The 23,831-nt window shown below is 42.4% G+C and overlaps 1 protein-coding gene across 2 annotated transcripts in view; it reads right to left on the bottom strand.

Annotated features, from left to right (window-relative positions):
- The window catches only part of tspan9a (tetraspanin 9a), a 288,735-nt gene extending 276,914 nt beyond the window's left edge, over positions 1-11,821 (bottom strand). For both annotated transcript variants that reach the window (XM_014147922.2, XM_014147923.2), the window contains exon 1: positions 11,458-11,821. The gene's annotated coding sequence lies outside the window, so the exon portion shown is untranslated. The remainder of the gene's footprint in view (positions 1-11,457) is intronic.
- Between the last annotated feature and the right edge of the window lie 12,010 nt (positions 11,822-23,831).

Below are 23,831 nucleotides of genomic sequence, written 5' to 3'. Positions count from 1 at the left end.
TGTGCAAAAAGGGTCAATGCAGATAGTTAAATAGTTAACCAATAGCTACCCGGACAAACTATTTAGCAGTCTTATAGCTTGGGGTCAGAAGCTGTTCAGGGTCCTGTTGGTTCCAGACTTGGTGCATCGGCACCACTTGCAAAGCGGTAGCAGAGAGAACAGACTTGGGTGGCTGGAGTCTTTAACAAAATGTTGGGTATTCCTCCACCTCCATCTGGTATAGAGTTCCTGGATGGCAGGGAGCTCGGCCCCAGTGATGTACTGGGCCGTACGCTCAATTCTCTGTAGCGTCTTGCGGTCAGAGGCCAAGCAGTTGCCATACCAAGCGCTGATACAGTCAGTCAAAATGCTCTCAAAAGTGCAACCGTATAACTTCTTGAGGATCTGAGGGCCCATGCCGAATCTTTTCAGCCTCCTGAGGCATTGTCGTACCTTCTTCACGACTGTGTTGGTGTGTGTGGACCATGATAATTTCTTAGTCCACTACAGCCCCACAACAGCACACATAATGTAGCTGAAAGGGATCTTAAATGTGTTGTCTAATCATTTGGGTTACTACCTCACCAGTGCTTCATTGATAGATGCCTTGTAAAAGTCCCTTTTATCCATCAGCAGCAGCTTTCATGTCAAATGTTGGTTCAAACAGCCAGAGGCCGAACCCAGACGAGCTTGCCAACAACCCAGACAAAGGCAGTTGTCACCGGCTACATTCAGTCAGGAAATCCACCCCATTAGTCAACAAGCCGGACATTACCAATGCTGCGACATAGGGTTGCACTGAAAATGGCTTCTGGTAGAGTAACAGCCAGTCAAGTCTTTCTGAGTTCTGAGGAACTCTAACCTTTATAGGTAATAGGACATGTTATATCTGACCTCATCTACCAAAATACACTGAGCTAAATAACAATTCTGAGCCGATCAGTAAGATATCAACACAGCTCAGTCTGAGCAGGACACAGCTTTCCTTCCCATTCACAATACTGTATCCTTGTTCGATAGTACCTGTAAAAGCCTTGATGAAGCTGAGATCCTACTTGCGTGGGATGTTTTGGCAGTCACACCAGAACAAACTCAGTATGTAAACGAGATGCCATTAAGCACAAGGGAACCAAGGTCAAAGCTCCCTGTCATTTTATAGCAAGTGCAGCACAACAGGATTCACGCGGAGATTTCAATAGAAATATGTCTTAAAAATGAGAGCTTCGCTGCAGCAGCAAACTAAGCATGCAGAATACCCGGCTCCAAAATATACTTGACTAGTAAACAGCAGCTTGCTCGCAGTGTAAAGCATGAGGTCGCATCCGAGAAGCTTACAGAAATGCGCACTTCAGCACAGAAAAACATGGGAGATAATTTCACTGTCTGCCAGTAACACTCGCACTTGACTCTTTTCCCCCTTACTAGCTCTGACTTTGCTGATAGCTACTTTATTGAGGAAAGATTTACTTACTATGACTGTGATATGTGGTTGTCCCACCTAGTTATCTTAAGATGAACGCACTAACTGTAAGTCACTCTGGATAAGAGCGTCTGCCAACTAAAATGTCAATGTAAATGCCAGCCTGAGATGAGTAGTCTGAAAAGTATGAGTGTGATCTGAACTGCTCTTTTTGTGAGCCAGCCAGGGACAGATGCACAGTCAGAGACCGACCCCCTGGACCGATCCTGCCAGGGATGTCTCAAATAGACACAGGCCAAGCCTTGTTCCAGTTTGTGATTGGCCCTGAGCTGTAGCCGCAGAGGGTACGGAATGGCACTGAGACACAGAGAGGTCAAAGGGAGAATCAAATGTTGATGTAGCAGCAACACAGGCTCGCCCATTGAGTATCAGTGGCACGGGATCTGCCCAGCGCTGTTTAGCTTGTCCAAGATAATGGGAACTTTCATGAAGGGCAGCGGAAACGGGTTCTAGCTGGTCACCATGATGAGTGAACGGGACAGACGGGAAATAAACATAGTTGGGACTGCTGCTGCTGTTTGTCTAAAACTGCTGTAGCGAATTAACCAGCGTATCTGAGAATAAATTATATGAGCTGCATGGAGTATGATTGTTCATTCTAAATAGTAATGGAGAAGGATTGCTGTGGAAAGCACGGTGCCCTTTGAAGGCAGTTTTATATCAGCTTCATTATGTAAACCGAGCCCAATGAAGGGATCAAAACAATGAAAAGCAGCTGGGGGTTCTGGAGTGTAGTCATTTGTCTTTGGGTGTGGCACTGCTATTAATTCTTACTGGAGGATGGAAGATATCCACATGATGTATGAGGTTTGGGGTATGTAGCAAAGAACACATCCATCCTCACATGTTGTCCACCTATTCACACCACTCCTCTGAGAAGAACATAAAACAGGAAATTGACACATTTCTCCTCAGTTACAGGTCTAAGAGTCACCAAGAGAGCAGGAAGAGTTTGAGGAATGTGGGGTCAACTGCAAAGGATTCAAAGCATAAGTCTTAACACGGTTAAATGAATTCCCTCTTCCAGTGCAAGGATATGAACCAGAGCTACACAGGCCGTGTGAAAAGGAAGAGAGAAAAGCAAAAACAGTCACCCATAAATCATTATCTGAATTAAGTAAAGGTCATAGCTGGGACACCCCAAGGATCCCGTTATACTTTTTTTAGGGAAGGCGTACTCTGACTTCTGCATTAGGAGTAACAATTTGAGAAAGAGAATGCTCTATTTTGTTTCTGTTTTCTCAACACTTTCCTCTGAAGGGTGAAGAATCAGAATTTACAGCAAAATGTATCAATGAAGACTGATAAATGAGAAAACGTCTAAACAAAATCCTGATGGGATGTTGGTACAAGCTTGACAGACAGAGCTGTAAATTGAGTAGTCAGCCACAAGGGCCTATAAGTGAACCATTCAATGTGCTTCAAAGCATGTAAAGTGCAATGCACAATGCACATAACATCTGGAGAATGCATTGCATGAAGGAGATGCACCACAAAAGTCGCCCAGTTTCACTCATGGCTCAGCTTTAAGAGCTCAATAAACAACGAGGCCAACTATTAAAATAAAGGTCAAAGCTAGAAATGTGGATGCTGACAATGGAGATTGACAATGCTATTGAGGAAACATGTCAGCCTGTCAGATCCAGGACATTGGACAATGCAAGAAATGCCATTACACTAAAAGCGCCAAAAGGGGTGAATTTTGACACCAAGGGTTCAAAAATGTCATCACTTCTAAACCCTTTTATTGATGCTTCTGAAACTTTAGGACTTGTGTTAAGACTAGAACACTAGAACACTAGAACCGCCACTGACGTTTGATATTGTAAATAAAAAAAGTCAGCCAGAAAAACTTCCCTGACTTTACCTAAATGTTTTATTTGACACTGCTCACTTGTCAGAATTATGAAATCACAAAAACAGAAAGGTTTTAGAGCCTTTTTACCATTTTTTTTTTAACTTATTATGGATAGGGGGCAGTATTTTCACGGCCGGATAAAAAACATACCTGATTTAATCTGATTATTACTCCTGCCCAGAAACTAGAATATGCATATAATTATTTGCTTTGGATAGAAAACACTCCAAAGTTTCTAAAACTGTTTGAATGGTGTCTGTGAGTATAACAGAACTAATTTGGCAGGCCAAAACCTGAGAAGATTCCAAACAGGAAGCGCCCTCTCTGACCATTTCTTGGCCTTCTTGATCATCTCTATCCAAAACAGGGGATCTCTGCTGTAACGTGACATTTTCTAACGCTCCCATAGGCTCTCAGAAGGCGCCAGAACGTTGAATGATGACTTTGCAGGCCATGGCTGAAAAACAGTAGCGCATTTGGTAAGTGGTCGATCTGAGAACAATGAGACTGGCGCACGTGTGCACGAGACGACTCCATGTTTTCATTTTCAGTCTTTGAACGAAAACAACGACTCCCGGTCGGAATATTATCACTTTTTTACGAGAAAAATCGCATAAAAATTGATTTTAAACAGCGTTTGACATGCTTCGAAGTACGGTTGTGGAATATTTTGACATTTTTTGTCACGAAACGCGCCACCCTTCGTTACCCTTCGGATAGTGTCTTGAACGCACAACAAAATGCCGCTATTTGGATATAACTATGGATTATTTGGAACGAAACCAACATTTGTTATTCAAGTAGAAGTCCTGGGAGTGCATTCTGACGAAGAACAGCAAAGGTAATCAAATTTTTCTTTCTTGGTGGGTGTCAAAATAGCTAGCCCGTGATGGCGAGCTATCTACTCAGAATATTGCAAAATGTGCTTTCACCGAAAAGCTATTTTAAATCGGACACCGCGATTGCATAAAGGAGTTCTGTGTCTATAATTCTTAAAATAATTGCTATGTTTTTTGTGAACGTTTATCGTGAGTAATTTAGTAAATTCACCGGAAGTGTTCGGTGGGAATGCTAGTTCTGAACGTCACATGCTAATGTAAAAAGCTGGTTTTTTATATAAATATGAACTTGATTGAACAAAACATGCATGTATTGTATAACATAATGTCCTAGGAGTGTCATCTGATGAAGATCATCAAAGGTTAGTGCTGCATTTAGCTGTGGTTTGGGTTTATGTGACATTATATGCTAGCTTGAAAAATGGGTGTCTGATTATTTCTGGCTGGGTACTCTGCTGACATAATCTAATGTTTTGCTTTCGCTGTAAAGCCTTTTTGAAATCGGACAGTGTGGTTAGATAAAGGAGAGTCTTGTCTTTAAAATGGTGTAAAATAGTCATATTTCGCGCCACGCCTATCATTGGATATTGGAGCAGGTGTTCCGCTAGCGGAACGTCTAGATGTAAGAGGTTAAACACCTATTCCCAACTTAATCCGCCAAGACAATGTATTTTATTTACTATAACTCAATTACTAATCAAATGTATTGTAAGGGAAAAGAAAACATGCTACATGTTGCTGTAGGCATTTAGAATAATGCAAAACATATCACTGAATCTATCTAGCGAAGCAAACGATGCCAGTCCACTGAATGACAAATGGATGGAATGGGCAATAATTGTGCAAGTTACTTCACAATTGAATTTAAATAAGGCCTAACTGAATGATGTGAGTTAAAAGGTTGATTTTTAATTATAACTAGTGTAATGATGAGTTTGTGTTACGCCTATTTATCAGCGTATAATTTGACCACGCGCCTTGCAGGTTGATACCATTCTCTCCTATGTTTTACTTTGTAAAAATAAGCTGTTACAGGACTGTATTATTTACTGTAACTTTATTATTAATCAAATGTATTGTAAGGGAAACAAAAACATGCTACGTGTTGCAGTAGGCCTTTAGAATAATGCAAAACATATCCTTGACTCTATCCAAGTTGATGAGCAGGAAATAAACGATGCCACTCAGCCTCCACAGCCGGCCCATCGAAACTACACCTAAACTATACCGAAACTAATTTCACAAATAATAAGAGTTAGACTATAGACAAGATTAAATTGACAATAATTTGATGAGTGACAATATTAGGCCTATCAGTTGTCAAATTGTACAGGAAGAGATGGGTGCATCTTGTAATTTACCGATGCAGGGAAAGGAGCATCGCTTTATCAAATCCTCCTGCAGAGTCACATGTAGGTAAAACATTTCGATTTTTATATAGTATCTGAAAGAGGATATTCTGAAGTTTCTATGACACTTACCTTTGTCGAATAACTCTCATAATTCAAGAGGTGCAGCTCTATTTCCAAATTTCACTTTTCGCAAGAATATCATTGCTGTCTATGCATTCAGCACATGACCACTCACGCGGCAGCATTGCTCTGGCTACTAAGCAAAAACTAGTAACATAATAAAATGGCAATAGAAATATGCTATTCTGTTCGAAACCAGATAGAAACTGATAATGGTACATGTGACCAATGTCGAAACCAAGTACTTGCTCAATGGCTTTCCATATCTGGGGAAAGATTAAACCAGGCCAGCGGGTGAGCTACTGTCCGAGACTGTGGTTTTGAGACTCGTGGAGCCTTACATAGGCAAAGGCAGAAAGGTGACCATGGACAACTTCTTCACATCAATTTCCCTGGCAGACAAGTTGATTGCAAAGAAGACTAGTCTACTCGGAACAGTGAACAAACAAAGGCGGGAGCTGCCCCGCTCTGCGCAAAACAACATATTGGTTGAGCTGTACTCCACATCAGTGATGCAGAGTGGTAAAGCAACACTCACGGTATACAGATGTAAAATAAATACGAGTGTTTGCATCCTCAGCACCATGCATCCCACTGTTGCCATCGTCAATGACCAGAAGAAGAAACCGGAGACGGTGGCAGACTACAATAGCACAAAGGTATACACTACCGCTCAAAAGTTTAGAGTTATTAGAAATGTACTTGTTTTTGAAAGAAAAGCACATTTTTTTGTCCATTAAAATAACATCAAATTGATCAGAAATACAGTGTACACATTGTTAATGTTGTAAATGACTATTGTAGCTGGAAACGGCAGTTATTTTATGGAATATCTACATAGGTGTACAGAGGCCCATTATCAGCAACCATCACTCCTGTGTTCCAATGGCACGTTGTGTTAGCTAATCCAAGTTGATCATTTTAAAAGGCTAATTGATCATTAGAAAAACCCTTTTGCAATTATGTTAGCACAGCTGAAAACTGTTGTTCTGATTAAAGAAGCAATAAAACTGGCCTTCTTTAGACTACTTGAGTATCTGGAGCATCAGCATTTGTGGGTTCGATTACAGGCTCAAAATGGGCAGAAACAAAGAACTTTATTCTGAAACTCGTCAGTCTATTCTTGTTTTGAGAAATGAAGGCTATTCCATGCGAGAAATTGCCAAGAAACAAGATCTCATACAACGCGGTGTACTACTCCCTCCGCAAAACAGCACAAACTGGCCCTAACCAGAATAGAAAGAAGAGTGGGAGGCCCCGGTGCACAACTGAGCAAGAGGACAAGTACATTAGTGTTTAGTTTGAGAAACAGATGTCTCACAAGTCCTCAACTGGCAGCTTCATTAAATAGTACCCGCAAAACGCCAGTCTCAACGTTAACAGTGAAGAGGCAACTCTGGGATGCTGGTCTTCTAGGCAGAGTTCCAAAGAAAAAGCAATTTCTCAGTCTGGCCAATAAAAATAAAATATTAAGACGGGCAAAAGAACACAGACACTAGACAGAGGAAGATTAGAAAAAAGTATTATGGACAGACAAATCTAAGTTTGAAGTGATCACAAAGAAGAACATCCGTGAGACGCAGAAAAAATGAAAAGATGCTGGATTTGTGCTTGATGCTATCTGTCAAGCATGGTGGGGGCAATGTGATGGTCTGGGGGTGCTTTGGTGGTGGTAAAGTGGGAGATTTGTACAGGGTAAAAGGGATCTTGAAGAAGGAAGGCTATCACTCCATTTTGTAACGCCATACCATACCCTGTGGACGGCACTTAATTGTAGCCAATTTCTTCCTACAACAGGACAATGAACCAAAGCACAGCTCCAAACTACTGTATGCAATAACTATTTAGGGAAGAAGCAGTCAGCTGGTATACTGTCTATAATGGAGTGGCCAGCACAGTCACCGGATCTCAACCCTATTGAGCTGTTGTGGGAGCAGCTTGATCGTATGGTATGTAAGAAGTGCCCATCAAGCCAATCCAACTTGTGGGAGGTGCTTCAGGAAGCATGGGGTGAAATCTCTTCAGATTGTCTCAACAAATTGACAACTAGAATGCCAAAGGTCTGCAAGGCTGTAATTGCTGCAAATGGAGGATTCTTTGACGAAAGCAAAGTTTGAAGGACACAATTATTATTTCAATTAAAAATCATTATTTATTACCTTGTCAACGTCTTGACTATATTTCCTATTCATTTTGCAACTCATTTCATGTATGTTTTCATGGAAAACATAGACATTTCTAAGTGACCCCAAACGTTTGAATGGTAGTGTATATCTCCGCTATATATAGGTAGCTTTTCCATCTGCCAAACACCAAATATTATACCCTTTAATTATATTACATTAATATTACTGTTATTACTATTAGTATTATAATTGTATATAGTTCTAACCTTTTCTATTCTATTTAATTTTTTTTTGCAATAGGTTGGTGTGGATGCACTCAACCAGATGGCAAGACAGTACTCTGTAAAAGGAGGTACTCGCCGCTGGCCTGTTACGGTGTTCTACAACGTGCTCGACATGGCTGATATCAACGCGCACCTGTTGTGCAAACAATGCCTCGACAAGACAGTCAGCAGGAGAGATTGTATCATGGATCTGGCACGTGAGCTTCGTAAGAACCACGTGAACGCCAAGAAAGAAGCTATAGCCGCCAAGCAGGCCGCCAAGGCAGCAGGTCCTGCTCTCCCTCTTCCCCAAGCACCACAGCTCCAACTCAGTAAAAAGAAGAAACAATGTCAAGTCGGCAGGTGCACACAAAACAAGGCCCATAAAAATGGTGTGCAGTGTAACCAATTTGTATTAGCGGCTTGCTCACACAAAGCCCTGAAGCTGTGTGCTGACCGTGGAACCTGAAGCATAAACAGAAGACACGATTGATTCATGTGTAAAGGCACGGGTATAAGGGGACAATACAGTGTCTGATACAATCAACAAATGACAGTTTTTTTTATATCCTATCATGAATTAATTTCCATTCATATTTTTTTATGCAATTAATCCTTTACAATTGTTCATGCACTGGTGCTTTTGTTTAGGAATAGAGAAAATCATTTCACCTGCGCACCTGGCTAGTAATATTACTGTAAGGTCTACACCTGTTGAATTCGGCGCATGTGATAAATACAATTTGATTTGATTTAAAAAAACGATTTAATCAATTTTAGAATAAGGCTGTAACCTAACAAAATGTGGAGAAAGTGAAGGGGTCTGACTATTTTCCGAAGGCACTGTATCCTGAAAGGCCAGGTGGTTCTAGTGTTAATATGGGAAGAATGGAAAAGTATCTTTCTTTTGTATACTAGTGGTGCGCAGGTGACTAAGCTGAAAATGTGGACTCACTAGTCAATTTCATGAGAGAAGCATCACATTTGGCACAGAGGTAGATGTACAGTATGCATCCTGAAAATATATATACTGAACAAAAATATAAATGCAACATATAAAGTGTTGGTCCCATGTTTCATTTTCTGAGATAAAAGATCCCAGAAGAAAATGTTCATATGCACAAAAAGCTTATTTCTCTCAAATTTGGTGCACAAATTTGTTTACATCCCTGTTAGTGAGCATTTCTCCTTGCCAAGATAATCCATCCACCTGACAGGTGTGGCATATCAAGAAGCTGATTAAGCAGCATGATCATTACACAGGTGCCCCTTGTCCTGGGGACAATAAAAGGCCACTCTAAACGTTTGTCACACAACACAATACTACAGATGTCTCAAGTTTTCGGTGAGCGTGCAATAGGCATGCCGATTGCAGGAATGTCCACCAGAGCTGTTGCCAGAGTGCCTGAGGACTGAATGTTCATTTTTCTACCATAAGCCGCCTCCAATGTTGTTTTAGAGAATTTGGTAGTACGTCCAACCGGCCTCACAACCGCATACCACGTGTAACCACACCAGCCCAGGACCTCCACATCCGGCTTATTCACGTGTGGGATCATTGGAGACCAGCCACCTGGAAAGCTGATGAAACTGAGGGGTATTTAGGTCTGTAATAAAGCCCTATTGAGGGAAAAAAACTCCTCCTGATTGGCTGGGCCTGGCTCCCCAGTGGGTTGACCTGGCTCCCAAGGCCCACCCATGGCTGCGCCGCTGCCCAGTCATGTGAAATCCATAGATAAGGGCCTAATGAATATATTTAATTGAATGATTTCCTTATATGAACTGCAACTCAGTAAAACTGTTATAATTGTTGCATGTTGCGTTTACTTTTGTTCAGTAGAAATGGAGCCACCCCAGATTTGGAGCCACCCGCTGGGGGGCGTTGCAGCCACTATATGTAAAAATGTATGCTAAAATGTAAATGCATATTTAGATTCCTGCCAATGTCTCTATAACAAGTCAAGATTCTCATCTTCCAGATGCAATTGGAAATGAGTTGATAGCCCATAGCGTTCCAAATGTAAAGCTAATATATATATAATATTAGTGGCCATTTTATGTCGTACCATATGTCAAATTAGCTCAATCATCAATTTCTCAGCCTCTTGAGTATCACAGAAACACAACACTTTGAATGAATAACAGACAAATGTACAAAAAGATCTGTTCAAAACATGACAAACATATGAAAACGTCTACTTTCAAACGACAAATTTGACTATAAATGCGTGAATATTTTTAATTTTTTAAACATGTTTATTTTGTGGAATTTAAACCATTTACGTGTGTTACAAATGGTTAAAGGTCCAATGCAGCCGTGATGAACGCTCTCACTGTCATATCTTGGTCTGAAAAGCCATTGATACAGATGTAATAACATTGTTATAAGCATATAAACAGGCTTTATCTCTGCTTCAGACACAGCCTTTGCAACACAGAGACAGACCATCACTATGGCACTCAAGCTATGAGACCCTGCCAGTAATCGCGCCAATTGTTCGACAAGGCATGCTTCTCACATACTAGATCAGCACTAGACGCCTCTCAGCTGTTCCTCCTCAAAGTGCTCTGAATTTATGTTTTGATTCGTCACATTCCTTAAATCTGTGCATGAGAGAGCCATAACCCCTATGCATTCCTTTAGTTTTAGGAATACTGAATGCAGCAATCAACTGGCATCTTTTATGCTCACTAGTAGGATAATCAGACGTGAAAACTATCTACCGAAAAGTAAATAATTGATGTAATCAGCAGTGGTTATTTGGTTTGTCCAGACCTTTATGTAAGGCTACATTTGATTTTATATTAATTTAGTATGCTATAGGGACTATAGGCAGTGGCGGTTCTAGACCATTTCAACTGGGGGGGCCAAGATGGGGCCAGTTGTACTGTTAGAGGAGCCAGTTACATTAGACGTTATTGTTGTCATATCGTTTTGCATATGGTACGATACTTTTGTGTTCCGCCTAAAGCGTCCCTCTAGAAAATGTGTGGGTTAAATTAGTGTTCCGCGTTGCCACTGTCTAATAACGGATGTAAAAAAAGAATGAGAGCAAAAATGTGTTATGTAAAAATTATTTCATACTCCACATTTAGGGGGGCCACAAGGGGGTCCAAAATTGTTGTCCCCCCCAGAACCGCTAGTAACTATAGGTGCATTTAACACATTAATCGCACGTAACTAACATATGAACGTGATATAACGTTGTGGTAGACTACATTTCTAAACATAAAGCAACAAGCCTACAACGTTATATTCTAACAAATTATAGGCTACATGTGTGCTCTCTCTGTATGAAGCTCAAACAGCGAAGGAAAGTCTGGAGAAATCGCAAAGTTGATAAAGTTATTTAACTGGCATTCAAAGTAACACACAGTAATTGACTCAAAACAGTACTGTAGCCTAAATTACTGCAATATAATGTAATATGCGGTCTTACCTGTTGAGAATCACCTTACAAGTTACTTTGTTGTTAACTGTCAGACTTGTATCAGCGCAAAGCAAGTCCAGAAAAAAAACTATGCTTCGGAACTTCCAAGCAAATAATAAAGTTTGAATTCGGTCTTCCACCACGAGATATTACTGTTTCCTAATGTGTTCCAGCTTTGTGCCTCCAAGGTTCCTCGGCTGTTTAGCGAAGACGTAAATCGGGACTTTCTGTACGTCTGACACCGTTACTCCCTCTAACTAACCTATGGTGATGATGGAAATGGATGTCTCCCGTTGGATACGGAAATCGAGCACGCTGGAAAACAGTAGAGAAGCTTACTTCTGCCGCGTTCCTATACTAGTCGGAACTAGGAAACTCGGGAATGTCCTAATTGGTGATTCGTTGAATGCGGCACGTGTATAACTACAACAATTTAGCATGTCGGAAATTTCGCCAATTTCCTAGTTCCGACTAGTACTTGAACGCGGCATAACTACAGGGACTGACTACAGGGAGGCATATTTGGGAATTCAATTCCCGAATGAACCGTTATTCCAAAACTGAACCGTTTATTTTTAACAATTTGAAAGGATCATGTAAAGTGAATTTCTGACAGACGACTCTTGAGGGGGGAGTCTTAGTATTCTTAAACAATGGATTATTCCTGTCAAATAACATCGGTGATTTATCGGTGTTTTGTCACAAGCAACATCAGTAGGCTATACCTAAACCCCAATGAATTCCTAATGCTAATTCGTTTTGCCATGTGTTTTATTGCTGTAGTCTAATACGTTAACTTATATGCTAATACTTAGATGCTTGATACATAAAGAAACATGCAATTGACTTCCATTTAGGCCTATGACATGAAGATACAATAAAATAATACAATACTTGCTTTATAGGTCAATTTGCAACAACCTGGTTTCAGAGCATTTCGTATTTCATATATCCAAGATACCTAATTTATTATGATATGTTGCGTTTCTTATGGTATGTATTCATTTGTGTCCATCTCCCATCACGAATGATATGTTATGAATTACAATTTGTAATATATGTTACAAATTTGCAAAACGTAAAATATGTTATGAAATTCAAAACATACAATATGTTACGAATTTGCAAAACGTATGATAGGTTATGAATTCTAGCTAGGTAGCTAGCTCGCTAACGTTAGATTAGGCTAGGGGTTAGGGTTAAGATTAGGGGTTAGGTTAAATGTTTAGGGGAAGGGTTAGCTAACATGCTGAGTAGTAAAAAAGTAGTAAGTAGTTGAAAAGTTGGTAATTAGCTAAAATGCTAAAGTTGTCTGTGATGAGATTTGAACTCACAACCTTTGGAACATTCATGTTTTTCTTTGTTGGGACCCGTGGTCCGTAATAAACCCTGTTCTGTGTCTAGGTCCAGATCCAGAATGCGGTCTGCCGGAGTATGTCCCAGCCCTTCCTATTGGAGGGCACTGGTGGGGAAAACTGCTCAGATTGGTATGGCACACACCATTGACTAATGTCACATGACATTATAAAGATTTACGGAATGGATTTTAACAGACTTTGACCATATTGTTACTTATCTGTCTCGCTATGACATCATGTACCTAGATGTTCCCAAGGAGCATGTAACACAGCCTATATTTCCACTTCCCTTGTGAGACGGTTACTGAGGCTGGGTTTGTCCTGCTGCCAAGCCTCACAGTCCAGACTTCGCTGGAAGACGACACACATGGCTTTGTAACAAAGGAAGCAACACCGATCTACATGTCTGTTTCCACTTTCCCTTTGGTCAATTACGTTCTTCCATGAAGTGTGTTAACATCTGGCCTTGTTGTTGGCTAACATGGTGCTGCTACTAGTAAAGCCATTGTTATCAGTGTGAGAATCAGATCCACTATGTGAAACATACATTTTCTTATGTTTACCTAGCACCTGTGAGTTTCAAAATAGAATTATTCCTTTGATCTCACTTATCCCTAGTTTTTCTTTCAAAATTATCATGTGAAAGCAGACTGACAAAGTGTGAAAAGTGATATCAATCAATCGGTGCAATGACTGTGGACTATCCTCGGTCATAATGCAGTGTGTTATCGAGACAAATCTAAAAAGCATAACCATTAAACAACACATGGATGAAACCATTTGAGTGGAAATCAGTCTCCATTTCTTTAAAATCATTGTCGAATGACAGTTCACTTAAAACCTCTTCATGGAGCCTCTACCAACTGTAACTACAGGAGCCAACAGCTTTCATTCAGACAGTAAAATTAAGACAAAGACGGGTACTTAGGTTCAGATGCTGACAGAAAGGAATATACTGTGAATTTAGAGTCCCACTAAATTTATACTGAGTATACAAAACATCAAGGACACCTGTTCTTTCCATGACATAGACTGACCAGGTGAATCCAGGTAAACGCTATGATCCATTATTGATGTCACTTGGTAAATCCACTTCAATCAGTATAGATAAAGGGGAGGAGACAGGTTAAAGAAGGATTTTTGAGCTTTGAGACAATTGAGACATGGATTGTGTATGTGTGCCATTCTGATGGTGAATGGGCAAGGCAAAATATGTAAGTGCCTTTGAACGGGGTACGGTAGGTAGTAGGTGCCAAGCGCACCGGTTTGTGTCAAGAACTGCAACGCTGCTGGGTTGACACAGCTGTGGGAAGCATTGAGGCTGGGGGGGGTTGAGGCTGGGGGGGGGGGGGTATACTTGGTATACAGTGTAGTATTTATTACTCTAGTGAAGCTTATTGTAGTGGGTGGACCATAACTGGTGGCCACTGGCATAGATGTGAATTACAATATACAGTGGGGTTACAGTGGCGTGCAAAACAGGAATCTCCCTCCCTGCTCCTGATTTACTGTAAATCAAGCTCACCATGCCAGGCTTTTTTCTGCCTCTGTATGGGCCCATTTTAATGCAGAAGTGATTGCGTTAAAACACTCCATTATCCCACTACATCTTTTCTGCTGGCAGGTCTCCCACAACTGTATGAGTTGGAAGTCAGTATGACTGAAATGCGTTCCCAATCAGGGTATGGCAAGGGATTTCTGTGATACAGAATGAATGGGTATCTAAAAATGCATCTACCTGCATGAATGAGCACATACAGTGAACATATTTTGTTACAGTATTTATTATTTTATTTAACAAGGCAAGCCAATTGAGAACAAATTCTTATTTACAATGACGACCTACTGCAGACAAACCAGGACAACTGCCCTATGGAACTCCCAATCACGGCCGGTTGTAATACAGCCTGGAATTGAACCAGGGTCTGAGATGCAGTGCCTTAGACCGCTGCGCCACTTGGGAGCCCTTGTAGATGAAGAAATATATATATTCACAGTATGTGCCCTCTGCAAATGACTGATGATGAGAGGTGTACATACTATATTTGTATACTATATATTTTTTTCATCAGTTATAATCTACGCTAGGCCAACATGTGACTGACGAGGTAGAGTCAGACCTCACTGTTATAATCATCAGCTTTTCCTTCCATCCTTACCTCCTTAGTTTGGTTCTGTGAACCACTCTCTCATTAAAGCAGGTCACCATGATCAGCATGCATTAAACCCTCATATCAAATAGACTTTAATTAGCTCAATCAGAGCCAATCAGGCATGGCCCATTCGTCTGAAGTCAATTGTCGTCCAATCACCCGGTGTTTATTGTTGTAACTGCGGTGGCTTTCCCCTCTGACTGGCGGAGACTCAGGTGCAAGGTGTCCTCCGAGGCTCTGTCAGCCCACAGACATGGCTGGGGACCTTGAATAAGCCCAGACATTCCCGAGTGCTACTACATCATTAATCCAGAGGTTTGCTTGTTGAGCAAGAGGCTGCAATCTAATACATTAAAACAAATGATAAATGCCTGGGAAGAATTATATGGTGTAATGTCGTGCAACCATCAGTTACTGTACATACTAAAGTTCGGTACCTTTGTAAACCAAAGTCTTCATAAAGTCGACTGTTCTTTTTTGCACAACATGTGCTGGCTGCTGCCTGTAGTGTGTTTGCTCACAGGGGCAAATACTGTAAGACAGTACTATGTATAAAAGTAAACCACACCACTGTGCATGCAAACAACTGTCTGATTTCATCAAGGCCGGATTAATGCAGGGGTTTACGGGCTGAATTATTATATCTTTTTTTATATACACTACCGTTCAAAAGTTTGCGGTCACTTAGAAATTTATTTGTTTTTGAAAGAAAAGCACGTTTTTTTTGTCCATTAAAACAACATAAAATTGATCAGAAATACAGTGTAGACATTGTTAATGTTGTCAATGACTATTGTAGCTGGAAATGACTGATTTTGAATGGAATATCTACATACATACATTAGGCGTACAGATGCCCATTATCAGCAAACATCACGCCTGTGTTCCAATGGCACATTGTGGTAGCTAATCCACATTTATCATTTTAAAACGCTAATTGATCAATAGAAAACCCTTTTGCAATTATGTTAGCACATCTTAAAACTGTAGTTCTGATTAAAGAAGTAATAAAACTGGCCTTCTTTAGACTTGTTGAGTTTCTGGAGCAGCAGCATTTGTGGGTTCGGTTACAGGCTCAAAATGGCCAGAAACAAAGAACTTTCTTCTGAAACTCGTCAGTTCTTGTTCTGAGAAATTAAGGCTATTCCATGCCAGAAATTTCCAAGAATATGAAGTTCTCGTTCAACGCTGTATACTACTCCATTCACAGAACAGTGCAAACTGGTTCTAACCAGAATAGAAAGAGGAGTGGGAGGCCCCGGTGCACAACTGAGCAAGAGGACAAGTACATTAGAGTGTCTAGTTTGAGAAACAGATGCCTCACAAGTCCTCAACTGGCAGCTTCATTAAAGAGTACCCTCAAAACACTAGTCTCAACGTCAAGGAAATGTATACTGTATATATTGTATATACAGTATATCTGTAGTGCTCTGCTAATCATCAGATGGGGGAGGAGAGGAGGTAGGGGGCCTGCCAAATAATGTCCCCCAGCCAAAAAGTGTCCCACCCTGGGATTTGATAAATTATTAGCGACCGTAGCTGTGTCAATGGTGTGATGACCTAATGATTCGAATGTTGGGGCTCATTACAGCCCAAATTATGTTATTTTCAATTCCGTAATATTTTTAATTATTATAATTTTTATCCAACCACAGTATAATGAACATGATGGGAGACAGAGGCCTGGTTTCAAGCGGAGGATGCAGCAGGTGTTTCTTGCAAAGGACCACAGGAGGAGGCAGGTAGCTGTGTCCAGGGACAGGCAGAAGGTCATACACAGGGACTCCAAAAAGGTAACAGTACAGGCAGGGAAAAGGCTAGTAACTTAGTCCGGGAGATCAGGCAATAGGTTGATAACAGGAAATCTGATAGGCTAAAGTACAGGCAGGGAATAGGCAAAAGGGGTCGTTAGTGATGCAGGCAAAAACTATCATACACCGAAGGAGTACATTATGGAAAACCAGCGCTCTGAAAGAAGTGTGTCACAAAACAAACAATACCTCACAATGACGGGGTGCAAAGAACTGAGCTAAATAGTGTGTGATAATGACATACAGGTGTGTGAACAGCTGATTAGAATTCAGGTGAATGGGATCTGGAGAGTGAGCTGCGTTCAGGGGATCTAAGCGTTTGAGAGTGTGAGTTGGTGTCACAAGTATCTTTGTCTTCTGATGATAATGCGAAATCGTCATCAGAAAAGGTAGACCAATACGCAGCAGGTGTGCAGTTGTTCATTTTCAACATTTAATTAAATCAACACGACTACAAAAACAACAAACAAGAAAACAAACGATAAACTGACAGTCTGCAAAGCATAGGCTCAACACAGAACAATCACCCACCCTGAACCACATAAAACAAATACCCTCTGCCACGTCCTGACCAAACTACAATACTAATTAACCTTTATACTGGCCAGGACGTGACAGTACCCCCCCCCTTAAAGGTGCTAACCCCGGAAGCACCTTAAAAAAAACAACAAAAAAAAACAACCCCAAACAACAAAACCAAAATTCCCCCCTACTAAAGGGAGGGAAGGGAGGGTGGCTGCCGTCAACGACGGCACTGTGCTACACCCCCCCTCCCCAACCCACCTATATCTGGAGGTGGCTCTGGTTCCGGCCGTTCCAGGCTGTCGGGCCACTCTGGCATCGCCGGGGGGCAGTCGGGCCAGTCTGGCAGTTCGGGCCAGTCTGGGCAGTCTGGCAACTCGGGACAGTCTGGGCAGTCTGGCAACTCGGGACAGTCTGGGCAGTCTGGCAACTCGGGACAGTCTGGGCAGTCTGGCAACTCGGGACAGTCTGGGCAGTCTGGCAACTCGGGACAGTCTGGGCAGTCTGGCAACTCCGGCAGTTCAGGGCAGTCTGGCCACTCCGGCAGTTCAGGGCAGTCTGGCCACTCCGGCAGTTCAGGGCAGTCTGGCCACTCCGGCAGTTCAGGGCAGTCTGGCCACTCCGGCAGTTCAGGGCAGTCTGGCCACTCCGGCAGTTCAGCGCAGTCTGGCCACTCCGGCAGTTCAGCGCAGTCTGGCCACTCCGGCAGTTCAGCGCAGTCTGGCCACTCCGGCAGTTCAGCGCAGTCTGACCTCTCTGGCGACTGTTGACTGGCGGGCAGCTCTGACGACTGTTGACTGGCGGGCAGCTCTGACGACTGTTGACTGGCGGGCAGCTCTGGTGACGACTGTTGACTGGCGGGCAGCTCTGGTGACGACTGTTGACTGGCGGGCAGCTCTGGTGACGACTGTTGACTGGCGGGCAGCTCTGGTGACGACTGTTGACTGGCGGGCAGCTCTGGTGACGACTGTTGACTGGCGGGCAGCTCTGGTGACGACTGTTGACTGACGTGGCTGGGTTGACGCACTTGTAGCCTGGTGCGTGGTGCTGGTACTGGGCTTACCAGATTATGTACACGCACCTCCAGGCTAGTGTGGGGAGCGGGAACAGGACGAGTCGGACTGGGTTGACGCACTTCCGGGTCCGCACGAGAGACAGGAGCTGGAAACCCAGGGCTATGGAGGCGCACAGTCGGTCTCGATCTTACCTCCTGCACAACCCGTCTTGGCTGGATGGAACTAGTAGCCCTGTACGAGCGGGGTGCTCGTACAGGGCAGACTGGGCTGTGCAGGGGCCTGATGGTAGCCGTGCGTAGAGCGGGAGTTGGGTAGCCTGGTCCTCGGAGGCGTACCGGCGACCAGATGCGCTGCGCAGGCATCCTCCTACCAGGCTGGATGCCCGCTCTAGCACCGCACCTGCGAGGGGCTGGAATAACGCGCACCGGACTGTGCGTGCGTATGGGTGAAATAGTGCGCTCCTCAGCGAAACATAGCGCTCTCCACCCCATACGCTCCTCCATATAACCACGGGTTGCTGGCTTCCGGCTCTTCTTACGCCTAGCCAAACTACCCGTGTGCCCCCCCAAAATTGTTTATTGGGGGTGCCTCTCGTGCTTCTCCCTCAGCGCGTCCATGGCCTCGTACCTATGCCTCTCTGCCTTGGCTGCCTCAATTTCCCACTGCGGGCGGCGATAATCCTCAGCCTGGTGCCAAGGTCCGGCCCCGTCCAGAACTTCCTCCCAGGTCCACTTCTCCCGCCAGTCCAACTCGAAGTCCCTCTGCTCCTTCTTCTGCTGCTGCTTGGTCCATAGTTGGTGGGTGAATCTGTCACAAGTATCTTCGTCTTCTGACGATAATGCGAAATCGTCATCAGAAAAGGTAGACCAATACGCAGCAGGTGTGCAGTTGTTCATTTTGAACATTTAATTAAATCAACACGACTACAAAAACAACAAACAAGAAAACAAACGATAAACTGACAGTCTGCAAAGCATAGGCTCAACACAGAACAATCACCCACCCTGAACCACATAAAACAAATACCCTCTGCCACGTCCTGACCAAACTACAATACTAATTAACCTTTATACTGGCCAGGACGTGACAGTTGGAAGCAAACGTTACACACAGGAGCTCGCTCTCAATGTTCAAAATACACCAGAGAGCATAATGTAGCCACATAAAATCAATAGTTTATTACGTTTAATCACAAGCACATACAGGTATCTGCCTAAATTAAGGAAACACCAACATAAAGTGTCTTAAAAGGACGTTGCACCACCACAAGCTGCCAGAACAGCTTCAATGCGCCTTGGCATAGATTCTACAAGTGGACCTAAACCATGCCTGGAAAATGCACCCCACAACATAACATATACTTTCTATCCCTTGTTTAATCAAATGCTTCCTTTATTTTTGCAATTACCTGTATGCCTAATGTCGGAAAGGCCACAGTTTGGCAGCATGCGCAACAAATATAGGCTACAGTTTGTTGCAGTGTGGCCATAGACATATCATTCATTGAAGGGTTTTGTAACCTCTTATCCTGGCAATTTGACTGTGAAACTCACGTGTATACTAGCAATGTATGCCAGTCCTGACTTGAATGGGTACTGCCATCTATGGATTATATTTCTATGGTTGATTGCGGGTATATGTTTTCCGTTTGCATATTTCACAATACAATCCTATGATTTGTATTGTGAACAAAGCCATTTGTTCACTTATGAGAGATGAGTGACCCTTTAGGCTGCTTTCATCAGCCTATTCAACTCAATAAACAAATTACTTTGCTTATGCTCACAAACTTTAGTCTGGCAAAATAAGTGGCATTTTACAAAACATGTTCTAAATCTTTCAGAGTACATAAAGTCTAACATTGTTTCTATGAAAGAGACAACTATTTTTTATGATCTGCGGAAAGTGCATGTGATTGTAAAGAACAGAGGGTGGGATAGCCTAATCGTTTTCTCTCCCTCCGTAAGTGGCGTTGGTTGTGATGTAGAAAACGCGTGATGTCCTTTTTTATATTATAATGTACATAAACCATAACCACACCATAACTTTTCCGTTTAGCAGAGAAACTGTCATATGGTGTTGGCAAAGGAATGAACAAAATGGCATAGAAGGCTTGTGCTGTAGCCTAAATTGTATTTCATGATACATTGGCTGAATAACCAAGTGTCCTTCAAATGACGTGCTCTCCCTGTGACAATTCAGTTTTCAATCAATTGTTATCTCATGTCAAAAGCACGGATATAGGTGCTGAATGCAGCGCAGGACCATAAAAAGACAACATCTTGACTTTTCACTGTCATTGCAGGGAGGCTTGTAATGAGGTTCACCAGTAGAGCCGTTCAGCAGAGAACAGCTCCTGCATGGCCCAGGGGACATGGTGGTGATGATGTTCCTATATCACAGCTGGTGGCAACACAGATCTCCATCCCGGCTAATGGGACCGACTGGCCAGTCAGAGATGTCAATTATATCACATCTTGTGCGTAGCTTAGTTATCTGATTATAATAAATTGTGGAGGTAATACTGTATCTACCCTTCTGTTTGTACACAACGTCTAATTCTGTTTACTTTAAAGGTTGAATGCAGCCGTTTTTTCTTCTTTTCTATATTCAATAATTTCTGGGTAACAATTAAGTGCTTTACTATGATTTGTTTTCAAGTAAAATCGTCAAAATTACTCAAACTTTCTCAATTAACAATTTTGCTAGGACTGTCCAAGAGTGGAAAACTGAAACTTAGCTGTTATTGGCAGAGAGGTTTGACACTCCTTTCTTATTGGTCTATTACTAATTAACTAATTTACTGCATGGTGATGTCATCATGAAAGGCCACAACTCCCTCCTACAAAAACAGGCTGAAATTTCAGGCCGTCATTTCAAACAGCTCTTACACTAAATGGGCATTATCATAATTTTTCACAATTTCACAGTATTATTCCAACCTCATAGTGTGGAAATATATATAACACAGACAAATCACGTTTTTGACTGCACTGGGCTTTTAAAGTATGTTGATGTTCTTAAGTAAGTTACACAAAGAATAGTAGCAAAACATCTCTAACTATGTGTATCTTTAATATCTATAGGTCCTTTAGTGAATGTCCATATGTCAATGTGTTTCTCGTTCTGAGAGTATGTCGACGTCCAGTGGCTCTGAGCGTATACTCAGGAGTTAAGCCTTCACACTAACTGTTGATTACAGGGTGGAAAGGGCTTTGATTTTACTACCCTAAAAACTCTATAGGGACTTCTCCAAGTCGGCTCATATAGCTGCTTAAATGGGATTTGCTTATATTAGATTACATGGTTAGGTAGCTCCATTTCCCTGTTTTTAACATTAAGCTGTTTGTGAACAACGGCGCTCTATGCTGCTAGTTGACGCTCAATCTATGGGAAGCCACTTTAAAAACCATTAAAGTAATATCCATTGTACCTATTGGTCACAAATGTACTCTGAGGTAAGTGAAAATTGAGGGCATTTTAGGGCCTCTGGGCTTCATTGAACATGCTGCTGACATTTAGCAAGAAAGCATTTTTCACGGTAAGTCAAAATTCAGGTACCTCTTGCTGTATAACAAAAAATACACTGAACAAAAATATTATCGCAACATGTAAAGTGTTGGTCCCATGTTTGAGCTGAAACAAAAAAAATCGCTTGTGGTTCCATACGCACAAAAAGCGTATTTCTCTCAAATGCTGTGCACAAATTTGTTTACATCCCTGTTTGTGAGCATTTCTCATTTTCAAGTATAATCCATCCACCTGACAGGTGTGGCATATCAAGAAGCTGATTAAACAGCCGGATCATTACACAGGTGCACCTTGTGCTGGAGACAATAAAAGGCCACTTTAAAATATGCAGTTTTGTCACAACACAATGCCACAGATTTCTCCAATTTTGAGGGAGCGTGCAATTGGCCTTCTGACTGCAGGAATGTCCACCAGAGCTGTTGTCCGAGAATTTAATATTAATTTCTCTACCATAAGCCGCCTCCAACGTAGTTTTAGAGAATTTGGCAGTAAGTCCAACTGGCCTCACAACTGCAGACCATGTGTAACCACGCCAGCCCAGGACCTCTACATCCGGCTTCTTCTCCTGCGGGATCGTCTGAGGTGGGTTGGGCGGGTGTAGGGTGCTGAGAAGTATTTCTGTCTGCAATAAAGCCGTTTTGAAGGGAAAAAATCTTTCTGATTGTCTAGGCCTGGCTCCCCAGTGGGTGAGCCTTGCTGCCAAGTGGGTGGGTCTATGCCCTCCAAGGCCCACCCATGGCTGCACTCCTGCCCAGTCATGTGAAATCCATAGATTTGGGCCTAATGAATTTATTTCAATTGACTGATTTCCTTATATGATTTTTTTTTTATGTTGCATGTTGCATTTATATTTTTGTTCAGCATATATAAGAATTGGGCACACCAAAGAAAAGTCACATATTTTACAATACATCACCAGATAAGGCCAGATAATGTTTATCCTATACTATTTTTACCACACCGTACCCAGTTGTACAACAAATCAAATCAAATGTTGTATCCATTTGTATCCATTCATATCCTTGCTGGCAGGAGCTTGACAAGCAGCTGGGGGTCAAGGACTCAAGGAGCCAAAGGTGGCAGATAAACCTTTCAACTGGAACCCAGAAGATATTGAGATGATTAAACAAGATGTGTTGCTGCTGGTTGCCTCTCTGTTTCCTCTCTGCCTCCTTTGCCAGAGGCAATGTCCTGGAATGTGAGCACAGCCATTTTTTCGCCATCATCACGCAATGCACATGCTCCGATCACCATTCTGTGGACCGTGCCACTGCCAACCACCCATCTGGAGAGAGGGAGAGAGAGAGAGAAAGAGAGAGAGAGAGAGAGAGCGAGAGCCCTCAAAGATCTCCGCCACGGCACAACCCAAGGGGGGGCCCCAACCCAAGAGGGGCAGCACAAACTGGAGTAGAAACATTCCACACCAGCACAACTCGCATCACATAATTTCCCCTTTAAACCTCACTTATAACCACAACACTTCTATTTCTAGGGACACAAGCACTGTCCATGACAGTTCACACCCCTCTATTTATACTGTACTGTATATACACTGAGTGTACAAAACATTAGGAACACCTTTCGTCAGGGCATGGATCCTACAAGGTGTCGAAAGAGTTCCACAGGGATGCTGGCTCATGTGACTCCAATGCTTCCCACAGTTGTGTCAAGTTGGCTAGATGTCCTTTGGGTGGTGGACCATTCTTGATACACACAGGAGACTGTTGAGCGTGAAAAACCCAGCAGCACTGCAGTTGTTGACACACTCAAACCGGTGCGCCTTGCACCTACTACCATAAACCGTTCAGACACTTAAATATGTTGTCTTGTCCATTCACCCTCTGATTGGCACACATACACAATCCATGTCTCAGTTGTCTCAAGACTTAAAAATCCTTCTTTAACCTGTCTCCTCTCCTTCAACTACAGATTTAACTGGTGACATCAATAAGGGATCCTCGGGGGAAAAAAATGTATGAAATGTATGCATTC

This window comes from Salmo salar, chromosome ssa16, assembly GCF_905237065.1.
Source record: "Salmo salar chromosome ssa16, Ssal_v3.1, whole genome shotgun sequence".
NCBI classification, from domain to species: Eukaryota; Metazoa; Chordata; class Actinopteri; order Salmoniformes; family Salmonidae; genus Salmo; species Salmo salar.
This window is presented reverse-complemented; position numbering and strand designations above follow the sequence as displayed.